Source organism: Prionailurus viverrinus, chromosome D3 (genome assembly GCF_022837055.1).
Source record: "Prionailurus viverrinus isolate Anna chromosome D3, UM_Priviv_1.0, whole genome shotgun sequence".
Classification (NCBI taxonomy): Eukaryota; Metazoa; Chordata; class Mammalia; order Carnivora; family Felidae; genus Prionailurus; species Prionailurus viverrinus.
In genome coordinates this window covers 61,021,803-61,037,931 of record NC_062572.1, presented here as the reverse complement: position 1 = coordinate 61,037,931, position 16,129 = coordinate 61,021,803, and positions in this window count along the sequence as shown.

Below are 16,129 nucleotides of genomic sequence, written 5' to 3'. Positions count from 1 at the left end.
ATGAGTTGCACAACCAGGAAAGACCAGTTGCAGAGCTGCACCAGACCAAGGACAAGTGTGTGGGTCTTGTGCAGACATAGCCTAGAGAAAAGACACTGGCCTTATCCCTGTAGCCCACCTACCCCCACCACAGTCTGCAGAGAAAAGGATCAGCTTTGGGCATCTCTTTCTTCATCGAGGGGACAAAGAAGATAAAGACAAGGGGGAATATGCTATGAAAATGACCTCAAGAACCTTTTCCCCAAGGTTGTTTTGATCATTTGTTTGGCTGATCTTTTAGATATTTTTCTAAAATTTCTCAGGACCAAACAACTATGCTTATGTGGCTGCATTCTAGTCTCCTCGTGGTTCTTGAGGTCTGAAGTCAGTTATATTTTGATAAATAATAAATGCCACATTTTTGCCTGAGAGGAGTTGCTTGTGTACCCTAAAACACTTTCCAGGCAAGAAAGGCTCTGAGATGGTCATCGTGATCCAAATCACAGGAGGAAAACAGAGAAGGAAAAATACAGCACATCCACCTGAAGAGTACCTGTGTTTCCCTGGAGCAGAGTGAAAAGATCCAGAGGCACCTTGAGTATTTAAGGAGATGGAGGATAATATGTGCAGGAGACTGATGCAGATGGAACTTCACCTTCTGGAAATTCTGATGGATCCAATAAGGCAGTGCTGGAGAAAACTTGTGCACACTAAAACCCATGTTTGGTACTCCCTTCTCTTCCCTTTCTGGACGTAGAACTCCCCAGTGTCTTCTATCCAGGCTCCATTTCCTGGTTGTGCCCTCTCTTCAATCCCAGCTTACACAGTTGGCTCATGTTCATTGCCTACTACACCGTGCCCACTACGTGACTTACTGGATATGCAATATGTCAGGATAGAGTCCTTGCTCTGTCACATACCAGATGTGATGTCGCGCTGTTCTTTAACCACAGGGAGGGGATTCCCTTTTCCTTGTCTATAAAGTAGGGTGATAGTTATACCTACCTCATAATGAGACTACTGTAAGGATTAAAAGAGATATTACTAATGCTTATAAGCATTTCTTGCACATTTTAAACCCAATAATAAATGTTACCAGCATCATTATTTTTATTAAATGCTATGGTATAAAATGTGACACCTCCCAAGAGAATTTAAAAGGATTTCAGTTCTTGAACCTAAAAGTACTGGATTTTAATGGTCGAATTCCAAACATCTTAAGAGGCCTATGGAGTTGGGAGAGCAAAGGCTTTTTTGTGGCCACCCAATTATAACTATTCTGTCGATGTTTAATTTTATTAATGGATCTGGTGTCTCAGATCGATTTATTTTTTCATCCATCTTTAAAGACAGCTCCTAGTTTTGAATGTGACTTGAGAAAGTGGGGGCTTGGAAAGCATAGCCTCATCCCAGCTTGGAGCAGCCTCAGACTATAAACAAATGCACTGAGGCATGTTATGGAAGGCAGGCTCCACATTGCAGAAAGGGGCACTAATTCATTCTTATGCAAGGAAGTTCTTTTACCATTATTAATGAATATTTTTAATCCTGAAAATATCGCTCAGACTTAGTCACACATGATTGCACCCATTTTGTTTCAAAATTTAAAGAAATCATTTTGACTGAGGTTAATCTTTGCTTTTGGATTTTTTTTTTGTCTGAAACAAGGAAAGTATAGTATTCTTCACAGAGACTGCTGTAAAACTTTGCAGCAAATATCTTTTTTAATGTTTTAGTGTTTATCTCTCTCTAAAAAATAAATAAATAAACAGAAAAATAAATAAACATTAAAAAAATTTAAAAAAAGTAAGTCAAGAAACTATAAGGAAAAAGAAAAAGATATTGGGCTATATGACAATTAAAACTCTTTTGTGTTCAAAGATACTTTGTGTTTTTTTTAATTTTTTAAATGTTTTTATTTATTTTTGAGAGAGAGAGAGAGAGAGAGAGCGCCAGCAGGGGAGGTGCAGAGAGCGCCAGCAGGGGAAGGGAAGAGAGAGAGTGGGAGACACAGAATTCAAAGCAGGCAGGCTGCAGGCTCTGAGCTGTGAGCACAGAGCCCAATGCAGGGCTTGAAGGCACGAACTGTGAGATTATGACCTGAGCTGAAGTCAGATGTTTAACCAACTGAGCCACTCAGGTGCCCCCAAAGATACTTTAAATGATAGCAAAACACAAATAACAGATAAGAAAAAATGCAGATGACAAACAGATTAATATTTTAAGTGTTCATGAAGTTCCCATAAACCTATGAGAGAGAGAAAATATCTATTCAAAGGACTACTCCAATGTTGTTTTCAAAATATTTGCATCCATGTGATAAGATGACTCTGTTATTTCCAGCCATTGGCCCAGCCAGAGTGTTTGAGATGATAAAGATACCATGGGGATATGGTGGAGGAAGAAAATATGATCAGGCTAAGTGCTCAAGAGCTGCGTCTGTTGATTTGTCTTCAAAATTACTGATTTATGCAGTTTGGGGAAAATATTTATTTCTTTAACCTCCACCAAATCAGAAATTTCATCCTTTCATGATTTTTTACATAAATATTGTAACATTGCCCAAGCCAGCACCAAGTCAGGCTTCACATGGAGGGAAAGACGTGGAGATGTCAAATAAACTCCCTCATGAGAAAATGCTCCTCTTCCTAAAAGTATACATTTTACCCCTTCTGCCAGCCTAAAGTATGAATTAGAAATGTGCTTGTTTTACTAGGCTCACTTTTAAGTTATTAGCCCTATATGCTGATGCAGAGCTTCTATTAGTCACTCTAAACATACCAGGGATCCATTTCTGGTGAATTGGGAAAGAGACTTCACTCTGAAGCCTGTGACACTTTCGGATGCTACTCAAATAGGCCAGGGTGAAGTGTCATGGAGGGAATCTTCCTGCAGATCAACAGAATTTAACATCAGAGAACTGAAGGGGCGGGGGAGACATGTTGGCAATATAAGAGGAGTGCTAAAAATGAGATATAGGAGAGGCAAAAGCAAATTGCACAACTTTGTTCTATGCTGTAAGACTTGCCCTTACCCAAATCTGACTTCTGTTACCCCTATCACAAAGTTCTAACAGCTCTCTGAGGAATGGTGACTTATGGCCAAGGAGAAAGTAAGTGTCAATGCCGTTCTGGGTTTTGGAAAACATAAAAATTCTCCTTGTATTTGTGTAGTCATCATTTTCCAATTTCCTCTGATCCAAGTTATTTATGAGCTTTTTAGTGTGGCCGGCACGGGGCTGAATACAGCCCCTAGAAAAATGTGGTTATAGACCTTGATGCCTGCTGGTTAAAAGTACACGGGACTCTTATAAATACACAGACACTGCCTCTGGTCACTCACAGGGCTATTATCCAGACGTGTCCCTGCCTTACCTTGAGGATGTTGTTCTCAGATTACAGACTCGACTGTCCTTTCTCTGACCGCGTAGGAAAAGCAAGAAAAAGGCACAAAGAAATAAAAAGTAGGATACCAAGCATTAGCCTCACACGGTTCATGACAGGCAAAGACAAAACAGTGTTCAGAAGGAGTAAAAGGTGGGGCCAGGAAGACCAAGGTTGAGGGAGGAGTCAGGACAGAGATGGAGAGAATGAAGCAGAATGGGCAGCTCTGGTGACATAATGGCTGAAAATAGAAGCACATCTGGAGGGGGGAGAGTGAGCCAATCACAGCAAATGTGACTATGTGTGACACACTGCCATTTCCCATCCTCTCTCTGAAATGCATTTGAATTTCCCCTCATTTTATACTCACAGTCATTTTGAAGAGTCCATCTTAAGGTGAATTAATGGAAAACCGATTTTCATTAGGACTGTGGACACTAAGGTTTTAGCACTTATAGGAAGTGGCAACACCAAGGTCTGGCCTTATTTGTGCATGTAGGAGTCATGTATACGGAGATGGGGTTCTAGAACACTGCCTTTATCCAGAACAGCCAGGAGCCACTGAGCATGGTGCAGCCCCAGTCCGGGTTATGAATTTCAGCAACCATTGCCTAAGTGGACTTCCTCTTAAAAAGAGCAATTTACAAAGGAGCACACACTATTTGGGGAAAGAGGAAGCAACAGAAGTTCTTAATTACGTGCTCACTATATTCTGGGTGCTGTCCTGAACACCGAAGATGAACTGCTGCGAACATCAAGCAGACGCAACACCTGCCCTCACGTGGTCTATACTTTGATGGGGAAGACAACAGATGAAAGCTGATAATAAACACTATAAAGAAATCACTGCAAGGTGATCCGATAAGGGCTGCTGAGGGTGGTCAGGAAAGTCCCTTCAGAAGAGGTGATATTTGAGCAGGGAGCTGTAAAAAGGAGGACACGAACATCTGGTATCCAAAAGAGCCCTACAAACAGGACTTTTCTCCCCATCCAAGTTTGGAGCAGATTAAAAGGGGTACAGTGTATGAGTCAGCAATGTGGCAGGAAGGCTGCGGCATTCTTCAAGGGGTACTCAAAGCTAGCTTAATGAAGAAGTTATTAACAAAGGTGCAGAATGGATTAAAGATAATCCAAGTGTTGACCACCACAGAACCAGCAACAGTGTGAAACCACACCACTCTTGAGTCTGTAGGCTCTGTCTGGGACAGGGAAGCAGTTATTAGAAGTGGGCAAGAGAGGACTGCTGGATAGGAGCTGTGGCCTTCAGTACAGTGATTTTACTATTGCCGACTGGTAGTCCAGCAGGCAGCAAGGGATCAAATACCCATCCTCTCCTTTCTCCTACTCTCTAATCTTATGCTGATGCCCCCCAACCCCCTGGTCTAGTCCAACTGGAAACCAATAGGCAAGGGAGACCTAGACAGAGAGCAAAGATGAAAGTTAGGGAGAAGGCAAGAAGGGCAAACGGAAGATATCCAAGTACAAACATGGAACAAAGCATGTAGCATGCAAAATACCACCTCTGATACTTATAACGCTGGCATTAAAGAATGTGTAACGGGAGGGATGTGGATTTTGATGGAGAAGAGCAAAGAGAATCTAGCATCACGGGAAGAAGGGAGCTAGTGCTCAAAGGGAGCAACGAGGCCGAGTACAGAAAGAATAGAAACAGAAACCAAAAGCAAACGTCATTTTCTCTTGCTCACAATGTTTTCTAGAGCTGGCTGGCTGAGGTGAGGGGAAAGTGGATAGAGACCATGACACTATAAGCTGTGTTATTTCCAGCTGCCTCTGAAGCTTTGGGTTTTATCTCTGATCGGCAGCGTGCTGTCATGTTCTGCGATTGTAATAATAGCGGCAGAGATAAGCACTTTTGAAAGAGATCGCTGTGGAGATGAATAGATCAGCTGGTTTCATAGCATCTTTCCCAGTTATGCCTTTCATGTTAACTGCCTTTCCTAATGCAAAATCCCCTTTATTTAAAGCATTGAGATACCAAAAATAAGAAAAAAATCGTTCTTACTTGGACTTTGATTAAAGTAATGAGTATGTTTTAATCTATTTCTGCTGGTTAAAACAATTACATTTTAAAAAGAAACTTAGTTACCCCAAATTAAATGACTCTCTCTAATTGAAGCATATGGGCACAGTTCAAGTTAGCCCCATAGCAATGACCTCAAATAGAACTCTTAATCCTTTCTCCTATTGCCTTACATAAAAATGTTGTCATCTAAGTAGTAACATAAATGGACTTACCTAGGAAGCACATGTGTTTTAGTGAATGAAGAGTGACTCATATAACCCAGGCAGGCCTCAGACTCTCACTTTGCCAGATGGGATATTAACTCAATCCTAGACATTTATCAAATACTTACTGTGCATCAGGAGAAGAAAGTAAAACTCGAGGAGTTTAACACTAAGTGACTCAAGTGATAGCAACCAGGGACAAGAACTTGGAGGCTTTATGTCTTGGACTCACACTTTTTTATTTTTTTATGTTTATTTATTTATTTGGAGAGATAAAGAAAGAGAAAGCATGAGCCAGGGAGAGCCAGAGAGAAAGGAAGAAAGAGAGAATCAAGTGGGTCCCGTGCTGTCAGTGCAGAGCCTGACGCAGGGCTCGGTCTCAGGAAATGTGAGATCATGACTTGGGCCAAGATCAAGAGTCGGATGCTTAACCGACTCAGCCACCCAGGTGCCCCTTAGACTCACATTCTTATTATTGCACTGAACCACTTCAGATTTCACAAATGACTTCCATTCCTGAATGGATTCGTGGAACACCGGCATTTGCCCAAGGGGCCAGCCAGGTGCTATAGATGTGTCTCTCAAAAGATAAACGATAGGAATGGTGGGGCCTGTGACAAACGTTTAATATGGACATTCAATTACAAATATGAAAACAATAAAAACCCACTTTGTTGGTCAAAGCATGTCTCTGGGCTGGATTCAGTCTGAGGTCTGCTAATTTGTATACCTCAGAATGCAGGAAATAGTTCTTTTTCCCTACAATTGTGCATGATTCTAAGTGAAAACTTTGTCTTTTTCCTCCCTGTCTTCTTCTATTCTTTCTCTCATTTATTTAAATGTTTCTCTCTACTGAAATTCTTTGTTGATGGTAGTAACTTTTAAGCATAATTCATTTTCAAAATGTGTGCCCACATACTGACAGAAAGAAAAAAGAAGAATTGATTATCAGTATTTACATGGGGTTCCAGTGTTCTTGAAGTTTACAACAAATTTGAATATATAGAAGGGTGGAGCCCAGGGGAAAACGTGCTCCTTCCTGGAGCATAAAATTCAGCAAAAATCCAATAGTGCGGTCAAGTGCCAAATACGCACGTTGACGTGTTAAACAGAAAGGAGTAGTAGCAACTCCAGGAAAGAAACCAAGCCAAACCTTATAGACATGCTGAGATATAAATCCTAATGATTTCACACCTCTGTACTTAACCTGTCTACACTAGAGTACTATGATTGGGAAAAACAGCTAAAGTCTGTTATGAATGAATTCAAGTTTTAAAAATAATTAATAATCATTGACTTTACCTTTACCTCAGTGATCTAAACTGAAATAATGATATTATTAACAATAATTATTGATAATGACATATATAAGCACCTATATCTTCTCAAAGGGTTTTCAGGGTATCATCTAAATAAACCTTGAGGGGGACCTGGGTGGCTTAGTTGGTTGAGCATCCGAGTTCTGCTCAGGTCATGATTTCACAGCTCATGAGTTCGAGCCCACATCAGGTTCTCCGTTGTCAGCACAGAGCCCACTTCAGGTCCTCCATCCCCCTCTCTCTGCCCCTTCCTCTCTCTCTTTCAAAAATAAATAAACATTTAAAAAATAAACATATAAATAAACCTTGAGAAGGAGGATAACCTGTTTGGGTTCAAGAGAAAATAAAGAGAAATGAGGGAAAAAAAAAACATCTTTCAAGGGCACCTGGGTAGGCTTAATCGGTTAAGTGTCTGACTCTTGACTTTGGCTCAGGTCATGATCTCATGGTTCATGGGATCAAACCCCATGCTGGGCTCTACACTGAAAACGCAGAGCCTGCTAGGGATTCTCTCTCTCTCTTCCTCTCTCATTGCCCTTCCCCCTCCCCATGCTATCTCTCCCTCTCTCTTAAAATAAGCAAATAAACCTTAAATACACAAATAATAAATATTAAAAAACTAATTAAAATAAATAAACATTAAATAAATTAATTGATAGATCGATAGATAGATAGATAGATAGATAGATAAATAAATAAGCAGATTTGGGACCACGAACAGACGGGCAAACTCTAAGTCTAATACCCTACTTGGAAAGGAAAACAAAAACTACATAGTAAGAAAGTTTGTCAAAAGAAGCATATGCTTTTATTACCATCGTTAATTAAAAAATATCTATTTCAGAGTTCAAACCAAAATCCTTCATTTTGAGTATTTTTCATTCTCTCTACTTCATATGTAATTGCTATACCTTGAAGAGTCCGAGTATTACTTTCATCCTAGCAGCAGTCTAGCAGCGGGCACAAGTGCATTGTCCATTCTGGAAACCTCCATCCCAATCCCACCATTACATATCATCAATTGGTTATTATGTCTCCTTGGGTTATGTGTATGGGGGAGAGAAGCAGTTTTACCAACCAGAAAAAACCCTCGATTCCTATCCTAGTTCTACCTGGCCTACAGTCTAAGACAATACTCCCCAAAACAATCCCACTAAGATAGTGAGAGGTGGAGATGGGAGAGAGTGTTCATGTAATGACATAACTAATCCTGTCCAAACTCTGCAACATGGTTGAGTCAGGGATTTATTGAGACATATGTGTGAAATCACATTAGAAATTTCAATATACAAAGAATAATAGTACAAACTGGGAACACATGCTCTGAGTTATCTCCAAGGAAATGAGAGGATGTTGATTTTTAAATAATATACCCAAAAGTGATATCACCACTCCTAGAGGGAAAATAAAACGAGTTTTAAAGAATCAAAGAGTCAAATTCTTCATAAAATAGAGCTTTCTTATTTTTACTATTTTATTGACAGGGGCAACATAAAAATCATACTAACAGGTGACTATATTTTAATCAAATATGACATATTCTGAGGAAAAAAACAATACTTGCATCTCTGGAGAATTAAAATCAGCCATTGTTGTTTCTGATGTAGAGACTGAACTGAAATTATAACACCTATCCCATGTTTATATGTAAGAATCTCAAACATAAGGAGCCTCATTTCACAAGGATGTAGAGCTTAATCTTCCAAATCTCTTCATTAGCATTTGGCAAAAATTTGAGACCAAATGTATAAGAATCAAGGAGCTACCTAGGGACCAGATTCCTCCTCTTCTGTGAGAAGATGTAGAATTTTCTTTTTTTTTAAGTTTATTTATTTTGAGAGATACAGTGAGGGGCAGAGGGGCTGGGGAGAGAATCCCAAGCAGGCTCTGAACTGATAGTGCAGAGCCTCATGTGGGGCTCCATCCCATGAACTGTGCGATCATGACCTGAGCAGAAATCAGGAGTAGGATGCTTAACCGACTGAGCCACCCAGGTGCCCCAGAGAAGGTGAAGAATTTTCTTAAGACAAGATTGTGTAGATTTAAAGAAAGGTCTATGTGCAAGAGGAAAGAGAGAGAGAGAGAGAAATTGAAAGAGGGTAAAGGAAGGAGACAGATGTAGTCCAAAAAAGAATAAATCCACCTGAATTTCTGCAGTCAGATAATTCCTAGTAGGCAGCCTTAGTAAGGTTGGATTTCCAGATTCCACCAGGAGTATTTCCCAAGCTACCAAGCTCAATGAGTTCCCTCTGAGACAGAAGAAGAGGGCTCTGCCACAATGAGGTCACATACCTAAAGATAAGTTATTGTGTCTATTTTTATTAAGAGCATTAATGATGACATTGTAATTTGCAAGCAGTGACGAGAGAACTGATAGGAAACTGAGATATCATTCTTCAGTGAATAACTTGGTGGGTCTGTATTCTTGTTCTATACTCAAAAGACTAAAAAAACGGACACATCCAGAGATATCAAGCTATCAGGAACAGACTGTCATCAACTATTTTTACTGAAGAACAAAATGAGAAACAGAATTTTGAATTATATGTTTTCAATACAAGATGTGTATTTAATGGAATTAAAAAATGAATTTATACATCTATTCATTCTCTTTTCAATGAAAATGCATATCACTGATATACTGAAATCCAGAAGACTCATCATGTTAAATAATGTCAGAATGAAGAGATTCATGTACAATGAAGCACTACAAGATCAGACCTACCAAGGGTCATAGGAATAGTATAATTAACCCCGTGGGTGCTAGGCACCAGTGGAAGGTCTTTCTATGAACTCTTTCATCTTTGACAAACAGCCTATTTGGGGATTCCATTGTTACCCTCATTTTACACATGAGTAAATGAGGTACAGAGAGATTAGCTCACTTGCAGAATGAGAGACATAGTAAGAGAATGAGCCTGTATTTAATGCAGATGGTCTGACTACCTAAAAATTGTCTGTGCACACAGATCTTTCTACTAACCGCATAAATGAGCCTCCACCTGATGGAATGAAACCTGAAACTCCACACATCTTAACATATTCCCCAGGTGGTTCTTGCAGAGCTAACACAATGATGTGTGTATTCATGTCCACTGAACCGGTGTCCATCGACCACTGCTGTCCAGTATAGGAAGCCTGGTTTCTGCATTTTGTATTTGTTTGTCCATCCCCTAACACAGGTAGGCCTTCAGTAAATATTTGCAATTTATGGAGTTTGTGAATCAGTAATGGCACTGATTGGATCAGATCAGTAAATGACTGGGGTTTATCTGAAGCTATTCCCTGAAGCCTCAGGGGTTGGGAAATGGGTTTGGAAACTCCTTAATCACCCATATAATTTCCTGTAGAATACCATAAAAAAAGATAACTTTCCATATTTTTTTTCTTTTTCTTTTTCCTAATTCTACTCTAAATGTTCTGGAATGATCTTATTGTCACCTAATCACTCAGCACAAGAAAGCCTCAGAGCTCGCAAGATTGTTTTGTTTTGTTTTGTTTCTCTTTAGGCTGCAATATGCTTATTGACTTGTAGACTAGCTAGATTTCTGTAGGTAATCTTTTGCAAGAGTTGCATTTGCATGGCATCCACATAGGGATCCATTTAGAATCATCATGAATCAATTTGCTAAGAGTTTACGTTTTTCAGACTTTGGAATTATATCCTAGGAAAACAGAAAACACATTCTCTCTTGCTGTATGAAATATGCAGGAGACTACTTTGGGTTACAATGCTCTTTTGCATTGGCACAGATGCTGAAAAGCAAATTCTCAGCTGGTCGGTCTCACTCAGAAGGTGTGCTACACTAATAACTGTGTATGGGGGAGCATTGCCAACTCACAATATAACAAGTTAAACTGCGTGTTGTATTAGCATTATTCTTAATGCTAATGTAATGTCTATCCACGAAGGCAGCATTGTTAGATTGTTAGTACTGTAGATTGTAATGACAAAAGGAATTAGATGGGTTTTCTATGTTAAATCAATCATTAAGCAGTGCTATAATTATTTGCTGTTGGGAACGCTCTTTTTTCTATTGTAAAATTGACACAGTCTATGAACGTAATTGCTGTGTTTTCATCCTAGGGCCCTTTAAGATTAGAGTCTGGGAGGAAGATGTGGCACTTCTAATCCTTCTGACATTTCAGAGGGACTATCCTGGCAGGAATAATATCACATCACCGTGTAATTAATCAGTGCATTTTCCTGTGGTCTGTGAAGCCTGTGTTTCCCTCTGCATTTGAGAGACAGAGAGGTGGCATGTACGAACCTTCTGCGGCTTTAATTACAATGTGATGTTGGGTCCAATTATATTCCTGGGCAATTTGACCTTTTCGAGTTGCATATTCAGACCATTTCACTGATTCCAAGGTGGAAAATTTTAGGCATCAGTGTATGTGGATTTGAGATCATTGGATCTCTGTTTCCCTCATTTCCCTGGGAGTAAGAAAGTCTTACAGAGTATAAACTGGTAATGATGACATCAAATTAAAAAAGAAAAACCTTTATTACCTGAAACGGCTTCCCTTCATTTTACAGATGATAGGGCCAGCACAGCAGGAATCTGTGTTAAGGTATGATCTCTCTCATTTTCTCTCTCTCTCTCTCACTCTCTCACTCTAGATGATAGATAGGTAGATACATACATACATACATACATAGGATAGAGGGATATCTAGAAATAGACATATATGGTCTATCTGTGTCTCTTTTTGAAATAAATGTAAAGAACGTCTGTATATATGTTTGGAAGTAAGAGAAAACAATCTGCTCTATGGATAATTTATCTGAATAATTCTTCCAGCAACATCATAGGATTAATTAAGCACCTGAGAGAGGTGCACAGAAATATGTATGCTTTTGGCCTTGCGTGGAATTATCATTAATATTAATATCAATAAAAATGGGAGAGGGACTTTTATTTGCAGGGCAAGAGTAAGTGCTATGGGAGATATGCGAGAAAGACAGAATTTCTGCTTCCCCCAACTTAGCTCCCCAAGGAAAACACATAGGAACACAAAGCTAGAGTAGAGAAGAAAACGTGACAGGGTCATAGGAGTTGTACAAACATGAATACAGAGTGGAACAAAATAGCATGTGTGGGGGGATATTCAGAGATGGTTTCATGGAAGGAGTGAGATTTTTATCTGAACCTTATTCTGCAGAAAATGAGGAACCAAAGATGTTTTTACACAGAAGTATACTATGTTAGAAGTGGAGATTTAGTGAGATTAACTTGGAGTTGTAGAGTCTGAGTACCAGGGGGTAGAAAGAGAATTAATGGAGACTTGTGGAAGGCTGCCTTCTTAGTAGGATGGGGCTTTGTGGTGTCCTTTGCATTATGGGACCACCTAAGTCTGAAATAATAAAAGTTAGCATTGATTGAGAATGGAGAATGAGCACTCCAAGCTGATGCAGGAAGCAGTCTGCATGCCTATCATTAAAGAACTCTTCAAAGCCTTAAACTAAATGTGGTTTACCTGGGGACACTATACATGAATAGTGTATGAAAACATTGCGTGTGCCTGGGTATGCGTTACCGGACAACTTTTATGTATTTTATTTTATTCTCACTATGAAGTGGTTAATATTAACTCTTTTATTGATGTGGAAAAGGAGATCCAGTTGCTCAAGTTAAAGAAACCAAATCAAACCAAGAGGCAAGGATGGCACTCAAGCCCAGGCCTTCTGATTCCATGAATCCTATCTTTCCCACTCACAATTTCTAATTTCCAAGTCAGGAAAGGTAAATTTATTAGTTCTCCATATGCAAATATGAAACTTTTCATTGTTAGTTATTTTTCAAATCTGTGATAATGAGATAGACTGGGAAGCAAAAACCTAGGCTTAATTGCAGTTCACAAGGTAAAAATGCGCCACGACTGCAAAGGGTGTTTGCCTGTGACAGGTGCTACTTAACGATTCATCATCTATTAAGGCAAGGCCGTGGAAAAATACAATAAGGCTGTGATTTTCAAGAATCATAATTCAATTTTTCAAGGAAACAGAATAGATAGTGTGGAGACTATGAGAAATTCAGAAAATATTTATGACTCTTTATTTGGTTGACTTTTATTTATTTGGTTGTTTTTCACTTTGCTGTGCCCTCCCCTAACCTTCTCATAGGATTTCCAGTGTAAATATATTCATATGCCCATCAGAGGAGGCCTGACTTACTTTCCCAAGACAGCCAGGTTTTGATGCCCCTGCATTGTGTCTGTCTATCTTTGGCTCTCTTTTCTTTCAGGGCTCTGCTTTCTGCAGCTCCACTGCCCACCTCATAGCTCAGTCTTCCCACTTGCAGTCTCAGCCCCATCCAGCGTGAGTCAGGTGCCTCAGAGCCCCCTGTTTATTGATCTTCAAGATAGAGCCATCATCACCGTAAGATCGACCTGAAAATCAGTAGACAGAACCTTAACCGGAACCCCATATTACTCCTCAGGTCCAGCGAAGCCTTACCCTGGAATCTCCTGGATCTGAAAATGGAATTCTTCATCCTAAGTGCCCAACTCTGATATCCTAGCTGGTCTTCATGCTTGGACTGACCTTCCGTTTCAGCTTATGCGTAGGGATCTTATTCTGATAAAGAGCTGTGCTCTTTATTTTTTCCAAACCCTTTTTATGGGGACTGGAAGATTTCTCATAAAACTTCTCAGTGGCACATTAGACAAGATATGCCCATGTGAATTCCCATCAAAGGGCTGAAAAGGGACACTGACCTTGAAACTCCTAGTTTTACCAAAAGGACCACCAAGTGGAAAAAAAAAGCAAGGAATAAATATGTAAATATCCCAACGATCCCTTTTACATGTCTTCAAATTTCATGAAGTAAAATCAGTTCACAATCTTACAAGAACAATTCTAAACAAAACAACACCCATTAACTGCAACGGAATTGTTGCCTCTGGTGGGGGCAGAAAGAGGGGTGAAAATGGGTAATGGTGGCGAAAGCCAGTTTATCATTCAAGAGACACTTCTTGTGGCTCAGTGATCGTAATGTGCCCTTTTGTGAATAGTATGACCGAATGAAGCCTCTGACATCTGCAACAGTAAAAGGGGAAAATGAATGTGGTGGTTTATTATTGTATTTTCTTCTAAATTTCAATTTACCTTTCCATTCTAATTCACCATTTAAAGCAGGTGAATTCATTCTGCAAATATAATCAAGGGATGTTCATATTGCATTAATAGATTGCTTTAGTTTTGTACTTCTCACAACTTAATTATTTAGAGTCCAATTCCCTTATTCAACATTAGCATATTAAGGCAAAATCTAATTTGCAGTAAGCAGCTTGAGGCCACAGAACCACTGAAAAGAGTAAATGGAGGCAAGTGAATATGTTCAATTTTTTATCTCATCAATGCATCCAGTAGCTGATGGATATATTCTTCACTTGCATCTTTCAGTATTTGAGTTCAGTAAAATAATGTATGTATTTTGGCAAGTTTGCTTGCATTTTAAGAATCTTTATTAGTTTTCTTTCTGAAAAGAGGGCAATGTCTGCCACTGGGCTAAAAATAAATAAGAAAAGAAATGGGGTAAAAGAAGTAAACATCAGACAAGTGAAAGTAACAAGCAAACTTTGGCACTATAGAAAATGATTGGTAATTGTTTAATCATTTAATTTTCTGGGCCATCTATTATCTAGCAGTATTGAACATGTTCAACTGACCCATCATACCCTCACTGATCAAACTGCTACCTCAGAATGTACTCTAAGATCATGATAGGGAATGTTGAGTTAAGAAAAGGTAAATTAACACAAATTAGAAGGTATTTCTCAACAACACCTACTATGGGCCCAGTCATTTGTCAGACACTATTATCGGTGATAACTAGAAGAGAAATGTCAACTTGTCCCTCCCCTCAGTGTCCTTGGGATTTAGCTAAGCACACTCTTCCACACATTAGAGTCATATAACAGTGTAGCAGTGTAGAGTCAAGAATTAACTGTGTCTTTACACAAATTCTGGACTAGCTAGAGGGCTTAGAGATAGACAAGGTCAGGAAGGGACAGTTTGTTTTCAACTGCTGGTAAGTACAAAGCATGGATAAGGCCAAGGCGTGGCTAGGCAGGCACATGCAATAATCTTTGAAATTTGGATTTGGAGGGAGGGCTATGGAGGAGAGATCAGCCTGGAACTCTCTCAAACACTTTATAAAGCCATATGAGTTTGGCCATTAAAAAGATAACATACACATACAATGATTGTCTCCTCTTAAAATGAGATCTGAGCTCTAGTTTGAAGCTCCAGTGATGGGCAATTCAGTGCAAGCAGCCTTCGGCAATTTGCAAAGAACTGTCTGAGGATGTGGCGTTGCTATCCTTAATGATTGTGTTTGTCTTTAAGGAGAAGAAATGAGTCATGGTCCAATTTCACAAGTTCATGCATTAGATTGACTGAATCATCCACTACATCCAGTTTCTAGCCTCCCCTAAGTTAGTTTAATTGACAAAGAAATCCAGATTTTGAGTGACCCTAAAACAGATCATTAAGAGAAGTCTGGGATAGAGACTTGAAAGCAGCGTTTATATTCCTATTACAAGAAAGTTTGCAATCAGCAAGTACTATGTTTAGATAAGCCTATTACATGTTTTAGAAAGTGGCCATGGTGGCTGTAGCAAATAGTTCACTGGCTTTGTGAGACCCATCTCTGTCTCAGCTTCAAAAGCATATGTTCCTTCCTAGTCTTCACTGTGGAACCCTGGAAACAATAATAGCTTTGGAGACAGACAGCTGTTGTTTTAAATGTCTATTCTCTTCTTTGTCTTTTATTATCTGTATAACCTTGGACATATCTATTCTATTCCTTGATTTCCATATACTTATCTGTTATAGGGTTGCCATGTTTATTAAATGCTATAGTATACTGAACTGTTCAGCAGGGTGCCTCAAATAGAGTAACCACTCAACAAATGCTGGTTACTATTATCACTATCATTGTTCTTAGTATTATTACTTCTATTAGACACTTGCCATCACACTTTTCTTCTTTGAAGGACACTATGTCCAATCCTCCTCAGTGTGACTATGAAGAATCCTGAGAATTTAAGCAGTTTGTAGTAGTCCCAGTGACTTTGCCAGAGACTAATTTAGCATTTGCCTTTGGCCAATAAAGAAGTTAATGGGAAGACTACAGGGGAACTTCTTCAAAAGTTCTTTCACTACAACAAAGGAACATGAAAGAAAGCTCCTCT